The following is an 18,500-nucleotide window of genomic DNA, read 5'->3' as shown; positions in this document are numbered from 1 at the left end:
TTTTAATTCAAGATCCGAGAGGGGAGAATTGAATATTCTATAATCATATAAACATAGATTGCATATAGGACGATAGTACCTATAGGGTTTGTGTAGCATTTAGGGTTACTATGCTTCATGCCTGCTATATGTTAAAACTTATCACATATATGTAGAAAGTTTGCATATAGGTTAAGATATTTTTATCTTGAAAAAGAATTAGGCTTGTTTTAGTTAACCCACTATTATGATAGAAATTGAAGAACTATATGCACTGATTAGTAAGATTATCAAGTTGAAAAGTTGATGAAGTTAATACCCTAGGTTTTTAATTATTGAATCAATTTTCATAATTGCACAATTTATTTCAATTTTAGGTTTTAGTTTAAAAATCACTCTATTTTCGACAGCCAAATAAAAAGCTAGAATTGGTTATTTGTACTTGATTGATAGTCTATGTGGGAACGATTCTTATTTATTATCTATATTACTTGAATCGATTGTGTATATTTGCGCATTATATTTTTGCTATCAAGTTTTTGGAGCCGTTGCCGAGAATTATTTAATCAATATCAAATATAATTGATTCTTGTTCTACTTTGGCTTTTCTTTAACAACTTTTCTGACGTGTTCTCTACTTGTTTCTCAGTTTCAGGATCAACATGTAGTTTTGGTTTATGGGACGAGGTAAAACAACAGAGATATTACCAGTGAATCCTGAGATTGAGAGAACTCGTAGACAGAACTGGAAGAATAAGAGGTTTGAGGCAAGGATGTCTGCTAGCCAAGGGAATGCAGTGAATAATGTCACCAACAATGTCGAAGGGGATGTGGTTGCTGAGGTCCATGCTGAACAAGGGGCTAGAAGTTTAAGAAATTATGTACTCCCAATTGTTACAGGAGTGCATTCATACATTAGATGCCCCACAATTGCCACTAAATTTTTTGAGATTAGGCTAGCAATTCTGCAAATGGTCCAATCTACTGTTCAGTTTGGAGGCTTGCCTACAAAGGACCCTAACTTGCACATAGCTAATTTCTTGGAGCTTTGTGCGACGTTTAAGATGAATGGGGTGAGTGATGACGCAATAAGGTTGAGGCTATTTCAATTTTCACTAAGGGACAGCGCAAAGAGTTGGTTGGTTTCCCTACAGGCTAACTCTATTACCACATGGGAGGAGCTCCCTCAAAAGTTCCTTGCAAAGTTTTTCCCTCCAGCAAAACCTGTAAAGTAGAGAGAGGAAACTAATAATTTCTATCAGACGAAAGGGGAATCGCTGTATGATGCATGAAAGAGATTCAAAGAGTTGTTAAGGAAGTGTCTGCATCATGGTATAGAGAAGTGGATGATGGTCTACAACTTTTATAATAGCTTGAATGGTACTGCTCGTATCATAATAAATGCTACAACAGGAAGTGCATTCATGAGCAAAAGTGCTAATAAAACTTATGAATTGTTAGAGAAGATGGCCATGAACAATTACCCACTACTACAAAATACTCTTTACGAGACATTTTTGTAGGACACGCACCTAAATGCAAGTCCTTAAAAATGTTTTATGAAGTTTATATATGAGTCCTTAAAAAAAACTTGGGAGAAAAATTAGGTTGAATTCTGACTTTTAAGAGCACGATTTGTGAGGACTAAAAGTGTATTTATGGCTCCCAAGCCTTTAAAATTGTTAAGTAAAGAGATCTTAAAAATATATACACTTTTCCAATTACGGGTATAGGAACAATTTTTCAGGAGAAGCAAGAAGAAAGGAAATTTGGGGATTTAGGGTTTGGTTGTGCTTGGGGTTAGGGGTGGCTGGCCGGAGTTTGATGGTAGGCGACAGTGGCTGCTGGGGTTTGTGGGTGGTGACCGACGACAGTAGAGGCTTGGTTCTCGGCTGGGTTCTCAGCACCCGTGGGTTCTCGGCAGTTGGGTAATCGGCACCCCTGGGTTCTCGGCACCCTGGGCTCTCTTCTCCGGCAGCGGCGCTTGTCTTCCTAGGCTTAGACATACGCATCTCGCGGCGGCGTGGGTTCTCGGCAGATAGCAGGTTATTCTTTATTTTATTTTTCATTTCTTGATTCACAGAGGAAGGGGAAGGGGAATGTTTTGAAAACATCTACCCGCCAGGTAATTTGGTATGCGAGTCGTTTGTTCTTATGTTAATAAGCTGATAGAATCATAGAGCGAACTTAACCAGTCAGTAGAGCTGCAACAAATTCATTTGCAAATGAGTTCTTAATATTTATTGATAATGCTACATATGCTAGTCTTTATTAGAAAAGAATGGCTATATTTCTATGATATTGTATTTTGTGCACTCTGTTATTGATACAAATGAGGCAACATTTATCTTTCCAATGGACTACATAAGTCTTGCTATAAATAATTAGTCTCTGTTTCCCTCGTCTGATTGCTAATTTCTGTGTTTAACTATTGATTGTAGACAATTTTTCTACCTGTTGTTGGACTTGTTGACCCTGACAAATTAAACCCTGGTGATCTTGTTGGAGTGAACATAGATAGTCACGTGATCTTGGACACATTGCCATCTGAGTACGATTCTCGAGTATAGGCTATGGAGGTTGACGAGAAACGTACTGAAGACTACAATGACATTGGAGGACTAGAAAAGCAGGTAAGCTTTTAGGCTGAGGCATGCCCTTTGGGGTACTCTAGACTTTATGATCTTAAGTACTGTGTGCTTGCTTCTTGTTCTCAATTTTTTTTATTATTGCACAGATCCAAGAACTAGTAGAGGCCATTGTTCTGCCCATGACACACAAGGAGCGCTTTCAGAAATTGGGGGTCCGACCACCCAAGGGAGTGCTTTATATGGACCTCCTGGTACTGGAAAAACTTTAATGGCTTGTGCTTGCGCTGCACAGACAAATGCTACATTTTTAAACTTGCAGGCCCACAGTCGGTCCGGGTATTGTATATATTGCTATCTTTTTCTTTTGTGAATACACACTCCAATATATTCTAGTCTTTCATATTTTTATCTCGTGGATTTATTTTAATTGTTTATTTTGGAACCTTGTAGATGTTGGAGATGGAGAAAAACTTGTTCGTGATGCTTTTCAGCTTGCAAAAGAAAAATCTCCATGCATTATTTTTATAGATGAAATTGATGCAATTGGGACAAAGCGATTTGATAGGTAGCTAATTTTCTACTTTTTTTGACAATGCATCTGAAATGTTTATGATGTTTTAATTTTCTTTTGTTCTGCGTGGAATTGCCAAGTGCAATACATAATAAATTCTCCCATCTGTTTTTACTACAGTGAAGTAAGTGGAGATAGGGAAGTACAACGTACTATGTTAGAATTGTTGAAACAGCTAGATGGTTTCAGCAGTGATGACCGTATCAAGGTAACGTATTGGTTGTTTATTACTTATTCTTCTGTGCATTTAGAACCATAGATGCAATCTGGTACTAAAAGATATTATGCTGATTTCTAACTATCTAATACCATTTTCTTTATATCATTTGAATAAAGGTCATAGCAGCAACAAATCGTGCTGATATTCTGGATCCTGCTCTTGTGCGGTCTGGTCGTTTGGATCATAAAATTGAGTTTCCACATCCTACTGAAGAGGCAAGGGACAGAATCCTACAGGTATATATCCTTTTTGGATTAACTTGTCAGTTCATTTATTTTTGGTTGTATGTAACTCTCTTACTGAATCTTTCTACTACAAATCTATAGATCCATTCTAGGAAGATGAATGTTCATCCTGATGTCAATTTTGAAGAACTAGCTCGATCCACTGATCACTTCAACGGTGCACAACTAAAAGCTGTTTGCGTGGAGGCAGGCATGCTAGCCCTTCATCGTGATGCAACTGAGGTACCAACTTTTTATTTCTCGGTAACTCTGGATTTGACTGTTCTTGTTTGGATAAATTATTCAAGGGCCTCTTGTTGTTAGATTGTTTGAGTTGTGGCATGGAAATAAAAATAACAGTAATTCCATGCCAGGTGAATCACAAGGACTTTAATGAAGGTATCATTCAAGTTCAAGCAAAGAAGAAGGCGAGCTTGAATTATTATGCATAAGGTGGATCTATGGAGATGTTTAGCGCGCTGGCTAAGAACTATTCAAGGACAAAAGCACTAAAAATGTTCTTTTAGGGCATGCGAGCTAAAAACTTTTCTTAAAGGCACTCAACTTGATTTTTTAGGACATGCATTGCAAGTCTTAAAATCAATCTTTTAGGGCCCGCAATGTGAGACCTAAAAACATTCTTCTAGGGCTCGCAACGTGAGTCTTAAAAAATTTCACTTTATAAGGTTCTCAAATAGAAGATTCGCGACCCACGAGTCCTAAAAACTTTATTAGAGCTCGCATTCTTTTGTAGTAGTGACAATGAAAAATAACCACTTAACAACTTGCACAAAACAAATATTTTTTTTGTCGAGAGCACAAAACAAATTTTATTATTTGATTAAACCTAAAAACTAAACAAGAAATTAAATAAAACAAACAAAATAACAAGAGAGCAAGAGAATGAAGAAGCGAAACTAATGACAATGCTGGAGAAATGCTATAATAATCTAGGCATTACTAAACAAGAATTCCATATAAATTCAAAGGTTTCCATCGAAATCACTATGGTTTCAATTCTCTAATTAAACGAACATGTCTATATGCTAATCTAACTTCAAGATTTGTTTTTTCCAAAAGGATTATGCAAGGTAACAATATATGTCTATACCTTTACAAATTACAATCAAAGAAAGAAATCTTGTGTTATTACTCAAAATTCAAGAGATAACGTGACGAATGAAAAAGCAGCACGTGACATCACAAGTCATGGAAAAACAACAAAGTATTTGAAAAGACTGATGAACAAAAATGGATAGGTCCAGGACCTATAGGGAAGTCGACCGCCTACACCACCTAGGGGTGGTCGCCCTGGCCCTAGCCCCCTAGGGGTGGTCGCCCTGGCCCTAGCCCCCTAGGGGTGGTCGCCCTGACCCCAACCCCTAGGGGTGGTCGGCCTAGCATGCTTAAGAGCCGCATGGGGTGGTCGGCCTAAACTCCCAAATACACTTCGCTTGATAAATTTCACGCTCGTTCAAGTTGAAATCAATAGGCCTAGCACCCAGAAGTTCAACAGGCCTAGCACCCAGAAAATCAACAGGCCTAGCACCCAAGCTCTAAAGGGTCATTGGGCCTAACACCTAAGTCTCATAATCATGGGGAGGTTTCAATCGTGCATCGTCAACCACGATCCAGAGAAATGACGAGAAGATGCGCGATCTCATAATCATGGGGAGGTGGACATGTATCTCCACTCCCAATGATTGTGTACCAAACCACAATTCCCAGTCTTGCTGATCATGTAACAGCCATTGGGTACTATAAATAAAGGACCCAAGGCTTCATTTAAGGAGGCCGAATATTTTTGGAGAGACTTTGAGATCAATCATTTGATTAACTTCTAGGCAAATTTGTATCGAGTGAATTCTTTAGTTCATCTTTGTAATTGTTGATTGAGTGATTCAATACTAAAGATTAAGTGGATTAGGTTACTCCCGTTCATCAGAACATGGCTCAACCACTATAAATTTCTGTGTATTTTGTTTAGATATTTGTACTTTGTCGTATATTTACATTTATCTCATTCAAAAGGTGTCGTATCTATGTTACATACGACCGTTGGTCAATGTCACAGGTCAACATTTTTGTGCTTTCATTAAGAGTATGGAATTAAAAACACACTTTCATCAATTTTACGATGCCTCCAAAACCTAGTCAGATGAAGAAGACGACTCCCAGGGATTCCACTGCCCAGGATCCCGTTGATCTCATTAACGAACCTCAAGTGGAGGTTGGAGATCAACCTGATGCGGAGGATCCACAGGACGCTCACCAGGAGGAGATGGTACGATTTTTGGCAAGGCAGGAGGCCTTTGCTGCAGAAATTGCCCTCCAGAGGGTGACTATGGAACGACAATGGCGGGAGATAGATGAGCATGTCCAGAGGATGATCCAGAGGGAGTAGGAAGCTGACCAGAGACACCAGGAGGCTGTTGTGGCCCTGGAGGCAGCTACCCAGCTAGCCCGAGCTAACGCTGAAGTTGCTACTCAGGTGATGAGGGAGGCTCAAGCCAAACCAGCAGGGATGCGTGACAACAATAACTAGGAGTCCCAAGGGAGGATTCGAACCCCCAGGACGCTCTCAGAGCCACTTTCCCAGATATAGGATGAAGAGGTGCAGTCCCAAACTGCCTTCTCCATGACTAAGAAGAATAACACTTTCTCTCGGAGTAGGAGTGTTCCCAACCCGAAGGCTCCCTCCCAGGGGGACAGACAAAAAGGCACAGGAGAGGAAGGTCAGACATCTGAGAGGCGTGACAGAAACAGAAATGGTCGCTCAAAGTCTCAGAGTCATGTAGAAGGAGAGACTTAGGGATAGGATCGCATCGACAAGAACACGGTGAACCTACCACCCCTACACCCTCAGTCTTGCTAGGGAAAGGAGCCAATGAACAACACCAATACCGTGTTCGATAGGCTTGGGAAAGATGCACAACCTCAAGATCTGAGAGAAATCATCAAGAGGAGAACCAACGCTCAGGAGGGGGTACTGGGAACGTCTACCCAATCTGGAGCAACGATCCCACCAGTAGTGCAGGCTCAGATAGTTGCACTCACCACAACTGTTCAGGGATTGCCAAAGAAAGCTTCCAACATTGAGCTGGCTCATAGAAGTGGGAGTCCTTTTAGTACTAAGATCCAATCTGCTCAACCACAACCAAAGTACAAGACCCTGAAACTTCCAACATACACTGGGAAGGAGGACCCAGTGCGACACATTGGAAAGTTTGAGGATCAGATGGAGTTATTCAGTGTGGAGCATGATTATAGGTGCAGGGTATTCCCTACCACTCTCTCTGATTCAACTCAGGAATGGTATTGGAAATTCAAACCTGGATCCATCACTTCTTGGGAGCAACTCAGGAAGGAATTTTGCAAGGTCTTCAGTGTCGGGCGGATTCAACCAGTTTATGCCAATCAGCTAGCTGACATCAAGCAAGGGAATGATGAATCCCTAAAAGACTACATCGAAAGATTCATGAGAGAAAGCAAACTGAGCATCCACAGTAGGAGATGAAGGGAAGTTCTTTGCCATCTTGGCAGGAATCATTTATCGTAGTCCCTTGTGGGATAACATCCACAGAAACCCCATAAACACATTGCAAGAGTTCCTGCACTGAGCAAACAAATACATGAAGCTAGATGACGCTATCATGAAGGAAGAAAAATGCATAAACCATCCGACCACTATCAAGGCAAGCAAGAACGGTGTGAACCCTCATAGCACCAATGGCGGCAGCGATAAGAAGAGGAGTACCTCAGGGGTCGAGTAGAGTGGAGAAAAGAAGGCTAAGTCAGCACTAATCGACAAACAACCTAAGCACTAGCCCTACCAGCCCAGGTTCACAAACTATATTGTCCTGACTACAACAAGGGATGAGATTTACTTGGAAACATACCAGGAGGTACCATACCAAAAGCCAGCACCTTTGCACTCATAAGGAATGAGGGACAAGAACGAGTTTTCTCGGTTCCATAATGATTTTGGGCACGACACAAACGAGTGCAAACAGCTGAATGATGATATAGAGTTTCTCCTCCGATCAGGAAAACTATCGAGGTACCGAGTTAAGAACGAAACCCCTAGCAGGAATCCAGAGTTCCAAAGGCAAAGGACTCCACCACTGAAGCCAGTGGCCGTAGACTTCACATTAGACATTGGGGGGGGGCACATAGCAGGCAACAATAACAACGCTTGTGAACAATATGCAAGGACCCTAAGACATGAGGTAGGGGATTTTTCCCAGTGCATGGCAGTCGAGGAGCAGTCTCCAAAAATCAGAAGTATGAAAGTGAAACTCTCACTTTTACGGAGGATGACGCCAGGCATGTAAGGTACCCCCACAGTGACCCTCTGGTCCTTACCATTCAAATCATCAATGCCCGAGTGAAGAGCTGCTTGGTGGATATGGGAAGCTCAGTAGATATCATATACAAATCATCCCTCGAGAAGATGAAGCTCACGGTCAAGGACCTGACACCTTGTTCCCAAGTGATATATGGGTTCACAGGAGAATGCCTAGCACCAGCAGGAACTATCAAACTACCGGTCACGGTGGGGGATGCACCTAGGCACGAGAGTGTGATGACAGAGTTTCTGGTGGTAGATTTCTCATCGACTTACAACATAGTGCTCGGGAGACCCCTCCTGATGGCATTACACGCAACAGGGTCTATCTGGCATTTATCTTTGAAGGTCCCCACAAGTGCAGGGAAGGATGTGTACATGGTAACCAAAGGGAGGCATATGAATGCTATAACACATCTGTGGTCAAAGTCAAGAAAAGACCATGTGTAAACAACATGGTGTGGACCTATTGCAAAGGGAATGAAGGACCAATGAGGTTGTCAACATGGAAGTTGACATTGAAGGAAACGCTCTACTGGAGTCAGGGGCTCCTTTTAACGAAGATTTGTTATTGTAACAAATTTCCCAAAGCGAGGGAAACGACATCGATCCTCACTTTGGGGACGACATCATGAGAGCAAGACTAGTCAAAGATCTTGACGAAGTCCTACTAGATGAGAAGGACTCGACTAGAGTAATCAAAGTCGGGAAGGAACTAAAGGTGGAAATTAAGGCACGGTACGTAGAATTTTTGAAGAAGAACTAGGACGTCTTTTCCTGGTCACATAAGGACATGGTTGGAATTTCTCCATCTGTGATAAGCCATGTCCTAAATATGGACAAAAACTACCCATCGGTGCAACAAAAAAGGAAACTACTTGACAAAGACCGATCTCAAGCCTTGAAGAAGGAGGTCGAGCGACTCAAGGAAAACCGTTTTATAAGGGAGGCCTACTACCCAGATTGGGTATCAAACCCCGTGCTGGTCCCAAAATGAAACGGGAAGTGGAGGACATGCGTGGACTTCACAGATCTGAACAAGGCTTGCTCCAAAGACTGCTTCCCACTACCCAGAATACTCTCATTAATGGATGCATATTTTGGGTATAATCAGATAAGTATGCACCCTCCAGATGAGGAACATACCAGCTTCCGGAAAGACAAGGGATTGTACTGTTATAAGGTAATGCCATTTGTCTTGAAGAACGCAGGAGCCACCTACCAACGTTTAGTGAATGGCATGTGTCCGAGACTTGATTGGAAAAAATATGGAGGTATATGTCGATGACATGTTGGTCAAGTCCAAAGAAGGTGGAGGACACATTCAAGACTTGGAGGAATGCTTTGCAATACTTAGAAAGTATCGCATCAAGTTAAATCCTCTCAAGTGCTCGTTTGTATTTGGTTCTGGTAAGTTTCTCGGATACATAGTCAATTCACGTGGAGTCGAGGCTAACCCTGTGAAGATCAAATCATTGATCAACATGAAGTTAACTACCACAATCAAAGAAGTGTAAAGATTAACAAGGAGAGTAGCTGCCCTCAGTAGGTTTATATCGAAGTCTACAGACAAATGCGTCCCCTTCTTTAACTTACTTAGGGGCAGCAAGAAGATCCAATAATGGACCGAGGAATGTGAGAAAGCTTTCCAAGCCTTGAAGGAACATCTCACTCAACCTCCCTTCCTAGCAAACCCAATAGACGGTGAAGTGCTATTCATCTATTTGACAATCATCGAGCATGCAATCAGCGCTGCTTTGGTGAAAGAAGAGAACAGGGTACAACACCCTGTGTACTATATCAGTAAAAGGCTAGTAGGTGTGGAGTCTAGGTATCCCCCTCTTGAAAAGCTAGCCTACTGCTTAGTAATCACTTCCCAGAAGCTGTTTCCATACTCCCAAGCTCACTCAATCTGAGTCCTAACCGATCAACCACTATGACAAGTTCTTCAGAAGCCAGAGGCCTCAGGATGGTTACTAAAATTGATGGTGGAGTTAGGACAATTTGATATCACTTATCATCCGAGGACGACTATAAAAGGACAAACATTGGCGGACGTCATAGTCGAGGGCACCAAACTTGAAGACCCTTCCTACCAATCGAAGAATGGAGATATCGAGAAGTAAGGAGATACTCCCGTATGGAAGTTATATGTTGATGGAGCATCCAATGAGCACAACTTAGGTGCAGGAATCATACTGATCACTCCAGAGAATCATCGAATCCACAACGCTCTCAGATTTGGATTCAACGCTTCAAACAACGAGGCTGAGTACAAGGCATTGCTAGCAGGATTACACTTATCTCGGGATGTGCACGCACAATCCCTAGAGATATTTAGCGATTCCCAACTAGTAGTGTTCCAGGTACTTGGGGAGTATTAAGCCAAAGGACTTAGGATGGTGCAATACCTGAACAAGGTGAAGGACTTGTTGGCACAGTTCAAGAGATACTCGATTACACAAGTCCCGGGGGAGCAGAATGCCAATGCTGGTGCCTTTGCCAAGCTTGTCAATGCCAAAGACGCGGACACCCTGAATGTCATTCCCGTTGAATACTTGGTGGAAAGAAGCATAATCGAGCAGGAGGCACTACCTGTTGAGCTAGGAGATACATAGATGACCCCTATTATTAACTATCTCAACCAAGGAGAAGTACCCAGTGATCGGAACAAAGCAAGGAAGTTGGTGAGACAAGTTGCACGATATATGATAGTCGAAGGGGTCCTGTACCGACGAGGGTACTCCCTACCATTGCTAAGGTGCATTACACCAGATCAGTCAAAGTTGTTAATGATCGAGGTACACGAGCAGTTTTGTGGAGATCACGCTGGGGGGCAGAGCCTATCAAAGAAAATCCTAAGGCAAGGATACTTCTGGCCAACGATGAATGAAGACTAGATGGAGTATGTCAGAAGATGCCACAAGTGTCTGATGTTCTCCAAGATACCCAAAATGACACCTAATGAATTAACACAAATGCAAAGCCCTTGTCCCTTCGCTATATTGGGAATCGACCTGATCGGGAAGCTACCCACGAGAAGGGGAGGAGTCCAATTTGCAGTTGTAGCCATAGACTACTTCACCAAATGGACTGAAGTAGAACCGCTTGCCACCATCACCTTGAAGAAAGTCTTAGATTTTGTGGTGAAGAATATCATATCTTGATTCAGTCTACCAAAGAAGATAGTCTCGGACAATGGGACTCAATTTGACAGTGATATGTTCGCTAAATTTTATATGAGGCTTGGAATCACAAAGAGTTTTTCCTTGGTAGCACACCCCAAGCCAATGGTCAAGTAGAAGTAGTGAACAAGACTATCAAAGAAACTCTGAAGAAATGCCTTGAACAAGCCAAAGGAGCCTGGCCAAAAATACTTCTAGAGGTCGTATGGTCACATCGAACAATGACTCGAACAACAACAGGCCATACACCATTCTCTTTGGCGTTTGGGTATGAAGCCATGTTGCCAGTTGAACTCACTCTTCCATCGCATAGACGAGAGACATACGATCAAGGGAGGAACCATCAACTAATAGAAGAGTCGCTCGATTTAATCGAGGAAAAATGAGAAAAGGAAAATCTCTGAGTAGCAACATACTGGCGAAAAGTGGCCTGATACTTCAACTCCAAGGTGAAAGATAAAAAATTCCAAGTTGGAGACTTAGTACTCAGGAGGGTGTTCCTAAACACTAAGGACACTACAGGAGGGGTACTAGGACCTAATTGGGAAGGGCCATACCTTGTGGAGGAGGTGATCCCACCATGGACATACAGGATAACTCGACTGAAAGGAGAACTAATAAAAAACTAGTGGAATGACGAACACCTCCACCAGTACTATCAGTGAAGCTGTTTAGCACACAAATTTTAATTTGCAAATGTATTATTTTCGAATTATCTATGTAACAACCATTGTGCTTATGATGAATGAATGAATTTAATTTCTTAAGTTTCGCTTAATACTTTAAATTTCTTTCAACTAAAGACTGGTCTGAGGACCTGTTGCCATTATGGATCATGTTCGATCCTAGTCCTTGAGGGATCTATCGACCCATAAGATCCAAGCAAGAGACAGGTCTGAGGACCTGTCACCATTATGGATCATGTTCGGTCCTAGTCCTTGAGGGACCTATTGACCCATAAGATCCAAACAAGAGACTGTTCCGAGGACCTGTCGCCATTATGGATCATGTTCGATCTTGGCTCTTGAGGAACCTATCGACCCATACGATCCAAAAAGAGAGATTGGTCCTAGGACGTTGTCGCCAAATTATTTGACCATGTTCGATCCTATTCCTTGAGGGACCTATCGACCCATAAGATCCAAACAAGAGACTGGTCCGAGGATCTGTTGCCATTATAAATCATGTTTGATCCTGGTTCTTGAGGAACCTATTGACCCCAATGATCAACAAGAGAGATTGGTCCTGGACCTTGTCGCCAAATTATTTGATCATGTTCGATCCTGGTTCTTGAGGAACCTATCGACCCATACGATCAACAAAAGAGACTGGTCTGAGGACTAGTCGCCATTATTTGATCATGTTCGATCATGGTTCTTGAGGAACCTATCGACCAATACCATAAAAAAAGAGACTGGTCCGAAGAATAGTCGCCATCATTGGATCATAATCAAATCTGGTCCTTGAGGGACCGATCGATAATTTGATCTAAGACTCGTTACAAGCTCGATTAGCCCATCAAGACTCGATATGTCCAACTTAGACACTTCTGTCTACAATCATTATAACGAGTACACGAGAGATTACGTAGATCATGATCGACACTTGCTACATAATTTTCATATGTGTATAGGTATCAATACTACTAAGTATGAAACCATCACCCGACTACTAATGAGGGACAAGCATTTCCTGCTTGCTTCATTGGGTGAAAGGGATAGTACTATGTGTCTAAACGCTCAAATCACGGCATAGTCAAGTAGAAAGTGACAAAGACTTTTAAACCCATGATCACTTGGGGGGCATATAGTACATACCGATCAGGGTATACACAAGCAATGAGGACGCGACCATAAGTAATAATCAAGCTCAAGTTTTTCTAGGACATTTGTTCAATATATGTTTCAAAAGTGCAAAAAACAAAAACAAAAAAGGCATTGGTAGGGATACTCCTAGCCATGTCCCTTATAGGGTGGTCGACTAGACCATCAAACCTATAGGGTGGTCGACCTATCACCCATGGGGTGGTCGACTGACCATTTTGTTCGTGGTACTTAGTGAAGTATCGCACTACTCACATTACCATGGTTGTTGGCATGTAAAACGTAAAGGAGTAAGGTTAGTATGGCGCATGAAATACATGTGTTATGAGTATAATAATACCTGAACCAATGAGGGTTGTGAGTTGATATACTTAGCAAGCATTGGAAATGAAAGTTTTCAATCGATACACTGAGTACTCATAACAAAAAAAAAAAAGCATAAAGACATAAAATGTCGTATGTAAAAACTGTCAAGTACAAGGTGCCCTACCAATGGCACAAAAGGAAAGACAGAATAAAAGACCCAAAGAAGACTAACTAGAGTGAGGAGTATCATCTGAAAGACCGCCCTGAGCCTTGGCAGCCTCACGAGCCAAACACTTCTTAAGATCCTTTGCTCGCGTCTTCTCGGGGAGGAAATCCAAGTTCAAATTTTTGTTGGACTTCTAGATCAAGCAGAAGCAAGAGAAGGTAGTCTCTGAATACTCCTCTCGTGCCTTGTCCTGGATAGCCTTAACCTTTTGCTCTTTCTCAAGAAGAGCATCCTTCCACAGTTGGTCCATTTCAGCAATCAACTTCTCTTTCTCAGCTTCAGACTATTTGAGGGTCAGCTCGGTCACTTCCTGCTGTTTGAGCTCCACGGTACTGCGAAGAGTGTTGATTTCTTCATCTTTCAAAGCAATTTCCACGTCCCTAGAGCCAAGAACGCGCCTAAGGTCTAGTACCTTGTGGCAGACAACTTAAAACTCAGAACGAAGGTTGGAAAACATAGAGGTATACTCCACAGACCTATCGCGGACATGGGAGACCAGCATCACCGCCTACAAAAAAACATACAAGTGTTAGATAACATCAACACACAAGATAACCAGACAAAAAGAAAACTTTAGAGGACTTACACTCTGAATGTTAAGGAGTGACTTCGTGAGGATGGTGCTCAAGTCCTCATTCTTAATCCCATTAAAGGACGTATTCGTCTACTCCAGATGGGATGCTTCGTCCATAATGGCACCTGAATTCCATATGGTAGACTAGTGTGGCTCAGATAAGGGAGCAGACTCAAAGGAGGAGGCACCCGCATCAGTGATACTAGGAGGAACCGGTATGGGCAAGGATGGCTCTACCTCTGCAACAGGACTAGACGCCAGAGGAGCCGAAGGAGGCGCCTCGGGAGGGACCTTCATTATCAGCTTAGGCTCAACCCTGGCTCTCTTGGCCGCTCGGACAGAAGGACTAGTCTCGTTTCGAGTCGACCTTTGTTGGGTCTGAGCATATCTTAACCTGCAAAAGAAGATAAAATATTAGCAGGATATTAAGCATAGACGAAACATAAAGTAAAGATGATAAAAGTGTTGAACCTTCTGAATGAGATTCAGGTTCGAACATGGCCTCATCAAAGTCATCTAAAGCAAGGAGCGAGTGCGCGGATGCACCCACCTCATAACCCTCATGTCTAGCTAGCACGCACGAAGTGGGTACCTCCTTGATATGAATAGGCCCCGGGGAGTCTATGGCGTTCATGGGCTCGGTATAATCTTCATTCATCGATGACAGTAGAAGGAAACAACCCGACCTTCCTAAGGTTCTCTGAAGTAATGAGAACCTTGACGTTCTTCTCCTCAGGGGTCATGGCAATAAATGCCTTGGCCCTAAGAGTCATGGCCTGGGTCGGGAGCGGTCTATAAAAAGGCCTGACGTGCTTGAACTTGGAGTAGTTGGCCTCTGCATCTTTGGTGAAGAAATAGTTGTTGACATATCTAAACGCCTTGCTGTTTCCAGAGATCTCTTCCAAGAAGGTGTTGGTACCCTCCCTCATATAATGGTGGAAGTGGAAGTACCCTAAGTTGTGCTGAGAAGGGTTTGTCTTCAGATCCAACAGGTAGTGGATCTCATGAGGTACTGGAGCAGCCCATTTTCTATGATGGTAGATAATGTACAATGCAGATACCACCAAGATAGAGTTGGGGGCCAACTAAGAGGGACTAATACCAAAATAATCTACCACGCTCCGAAAGTACGGATGAAGAGGAAGTAGGGTGCCAGACTTGATGGCAGAGCGTGTCCAAGCGCACATACCCAAAGGGAGGTCCTCAACTCTGTCATCTGGACCAGGGATAGTAATTGAATCGCCAGAAAGGTCGAAGGTCTTCCTTAAGTTCTTTACCTTCTCTTCAGTAATGTCAGAGGCAGCCCCTTTGAACCAAACCACCTTGTAATCAGTAGGGCGAGGCTTCTCAATCGATTTCCATATGATCTCACTGGAAAAGGTGGCCCCAGAATCTGATGAATGGAACTCTTTTTGTTGTCTCTTCTTTTGTTGCGCAGCTGGCGAGACTGTCTTGCTCTTAGGAGAAGGGCGAGCCACCTTAGGCCAGAACCTATGAATAGAACGCTTCTGAAGGTGAGAAGCTTGGTGATGAGAGCCCTTGGTATATTCTTGATGAGAAGAAGAGTGATGGGGAACCCGACTGGTATCCCGGTGCGAAGGGCGTGGCGAGAAGTCTTGCTGACCAGACAGACTCCGCCGAGAAGAATGACTTTGATGAGATGTGCCCTGAGAGCCACGAGGAGTACTATGCTGAGAAGAGATCTGAGAAGAACCAGGCGAAGAGGCTTGAGTTATGTACCTGGAAATGTGAGGATTATCTTCGGAAGGTTGCCGAGTTGTCTATTTTACTCTCGCCATTGGGTAATACTTTCTCAAGAAATCTTCCCCAATGAATAAATATAAAGCGGAACGAGGGAGAGTCCTTTTCACCCTTTCCAACAGCTCTTGGGGAGTACGCTTGCTCAAAGACTTGTCAGACAAAGAGGAGCTGGATATCTGCAACAAAGAAAAGACAAAAAGTAAAGTTAGTATATCGACGTAATGAAGCTCCCTACCACGAACCATATAGGCCAGTAGCTGGGGGCATATCCATTACTAAGGAACAAAAGTGAAGAAATCAAAGGAAAATTCTTTTAAGGTCCCGGGTGGTCGGCCTATGATTGGGCCGACCACCCTAGATTTTGGATCCCTGGAAATCGCCCAGGGAGTATGGTGGTCAGCCTATGCTACGGTTTGGGCCGATCACCCAGGCTTGGGAACCCTGGAAATTTCCCAGGACATGCTTGAAATGTAGTTCAGACTTGATTTGTAACCCTGGGAATCGCCTATGCCTGGATCTGAAATCTTAGAAATCACCCCAATCATAGGGTCTATAAGCCTGGAAATCTCCCAAACTAAGGAAACCCTAGGGGTACCCGGCCTATACTGAGATTTGCAGGCCTGAAAATCGCTCAAGCTACTAGGGGTGGTTGGCTCATGATGAAATTTATAAGCCTGGAAATCGCCTAGGCTAAGGAAGCCCTAGGGGTGCTCAGCCCATGATGAAATTTATAAGCCTGGAAATCGCCCAGGCTAAGAAAGCCCTAGGGGTGCTCGGCCCATGATGAAATTTGTAGGCCTGGAAATTGCACAAGCTAGGGAAACCTTATGGGTGGTCGACCTATGTTGAGATTTGTAGGCCTGGAAATCGTCCAGGCCATGGAAACCCTAAGGTGGTCGGCCAATGATGGATTGGTAGGCCTGGAAATTGCCCAAGCCATGGAAACCTAGGGGTAGTCGGCCTATGAGGGATTTGGAGGCCTAGAAATCGCCCAGGCTAAGGAAAATCTATGGGTGGCCGACCTACATACCTCTAAACCCTATAGCATCATGCAAAAAGAAATAGGGATCAAGCCAATCTTTGATTGAAAACAAGTTTTTTTATTCAAACAAATCAGTTGTTTTAAATCAAAATAGAGAAAAGCAAGGAAATTCAGACAGATTCATCAAAGACATAAAGATTAGGAGAGAATACTTACCCAAGAGAAGATACGCTAAGTTGATGAAGTTGGAGAATTCCACGACTCAAAATTTCCCTGAAGGAGGCGCATGGGTCAGGGATCTAATGAGTGAGTCCCTACTTATAGCCTCTCAGACTAACCATATTTTTCGGAATTCAAATTCCTTAAAAAATATCTGGTATTGTTAGAAATTCAAATTTCTTGAAAAATATCTTATATTTTTAGGAATTTAAATTTCTTGAAAAATATTTTGTATTTTTAGGAATTAATATCCTTGAAAAATATATTATATTTTTAGTAAATCAAAATTCCTTAAAAAATATATTATATTTTTAGAAAATTAATTTTCCTAAAAAATATGATTATTTTTAGGAATTACAATTTTTCTTGAAAAATATTATCGTTTTTACGAATTAAAAAAAAATTCCTTCAAAAACAGATTATGTTTTTAGGAGTCGAATTCTTTGAAAAACGTAGCTATTTTTAGGATCCAAATCCTTAAAAAATACACGTTGAGAAAATTATCGATAGTTGATAAAGTACTACGTAATGTCTCGAGGGACTTTTGCTGTTAAAGTACTGCTACGATATGTTTCTCGGGCCAGATCAAGTTTACCGTAATGTTGGACACAATACGATAAACTTCAAGGGCAAATGTTATCCCTCAAAATTCAAAAGATGACGTGACGAATGAGAAAGCGACACATGGCATCACAAGACATGGAAAAATGACAAAGTATTGAAAAAGATTGATGAAAAAAATGGATAGGTCCACTACCTATATGGAAGACGACCAGGCCTAAACCCCCTAGGGGTGGTCGGCCTGACCCTAGCCCCCTAGGGGTGGTCGGCCTAACCCCAACCCCTAGGGATGGTTGGCCTAACACGCTTATGAGCTGGATGAGGTGGTCGGCCACCCCTATTCTTCATAGGATGGTCGGCCTAAACTACCAAATACACTTCGCTGGATAAATTTCACACTCGTTCAAGCTTAAATCAATAGGCCTAGAATCTAGAAGATCAACAGGCCTAGCACCAAAGCTCTAAAGGGTCACCAGGCCCAGCACCTAAGTCACGTAGACCAACCAAGAATTAGCATGTAACTCCCTGGATAACCAAGACCGTTACAATGTGTATTTTAAAATAGTGCAAGACTTGCTAATCAAGTCGTTTGAACATAAATGTGATCCTAAAGTCAACTAACAGGTTAGGGTTAAAATATTTTTATCATAAACGGTTAAGTTTCATTAAAACAAGTGTTTGATACATGGGATCCCAAAAATAGGGTATATGTGGTAAATACAATCCCCAAAAGCTGGTACAACAAAAGCCAGTCTAATGGAAAAATACAATTTAGAGCTCTATTCCTATAACTTTCCCTCGGTTGTGGCGGTCGAGTAGCTGACGATGGAAATTTCGCCCCCAGATCTCTCAAACTCATGGTTGGTCCAGTTTCCATTTTCCTTTACCTACACCACGTAGCACCTGTTAGCCAAGGCCCAACAAGAAAAC

At 42.3% G+C, this 18,500-nt stretch overlaps 1 pseudogene; it reads left to right on the top strand.

The window, feature by feature from the left end:
- Positions 1–656: 656 nt before the first annotated feature.
- The window catches only part of LOC133806091 (26S proteasome regulatory subunit 6A homolog), a 24,427-nt pseudogene continuing 6,583 nt past the window's right edge, over positions 657–18,500 (top strand).

This window comes from Humulus lupulus, chromosome X, assembly GCF_963169125.1.
Source record: "Humulus lupulus chromosome X, drHumLupu1.1, whole genome shotgun sequence".
NCBI classification, from domain to species: Eukaryota; Viridiplantae; Streptophyta; class Magnoliopsida; order Rosales; family Cannabaceae; genus Humulus; species Humulus lupulus.
Note: the sequence above shows the minus strand (reverse complement) of the source record. Positions and strands in the feature narration are given on the sequence as shown.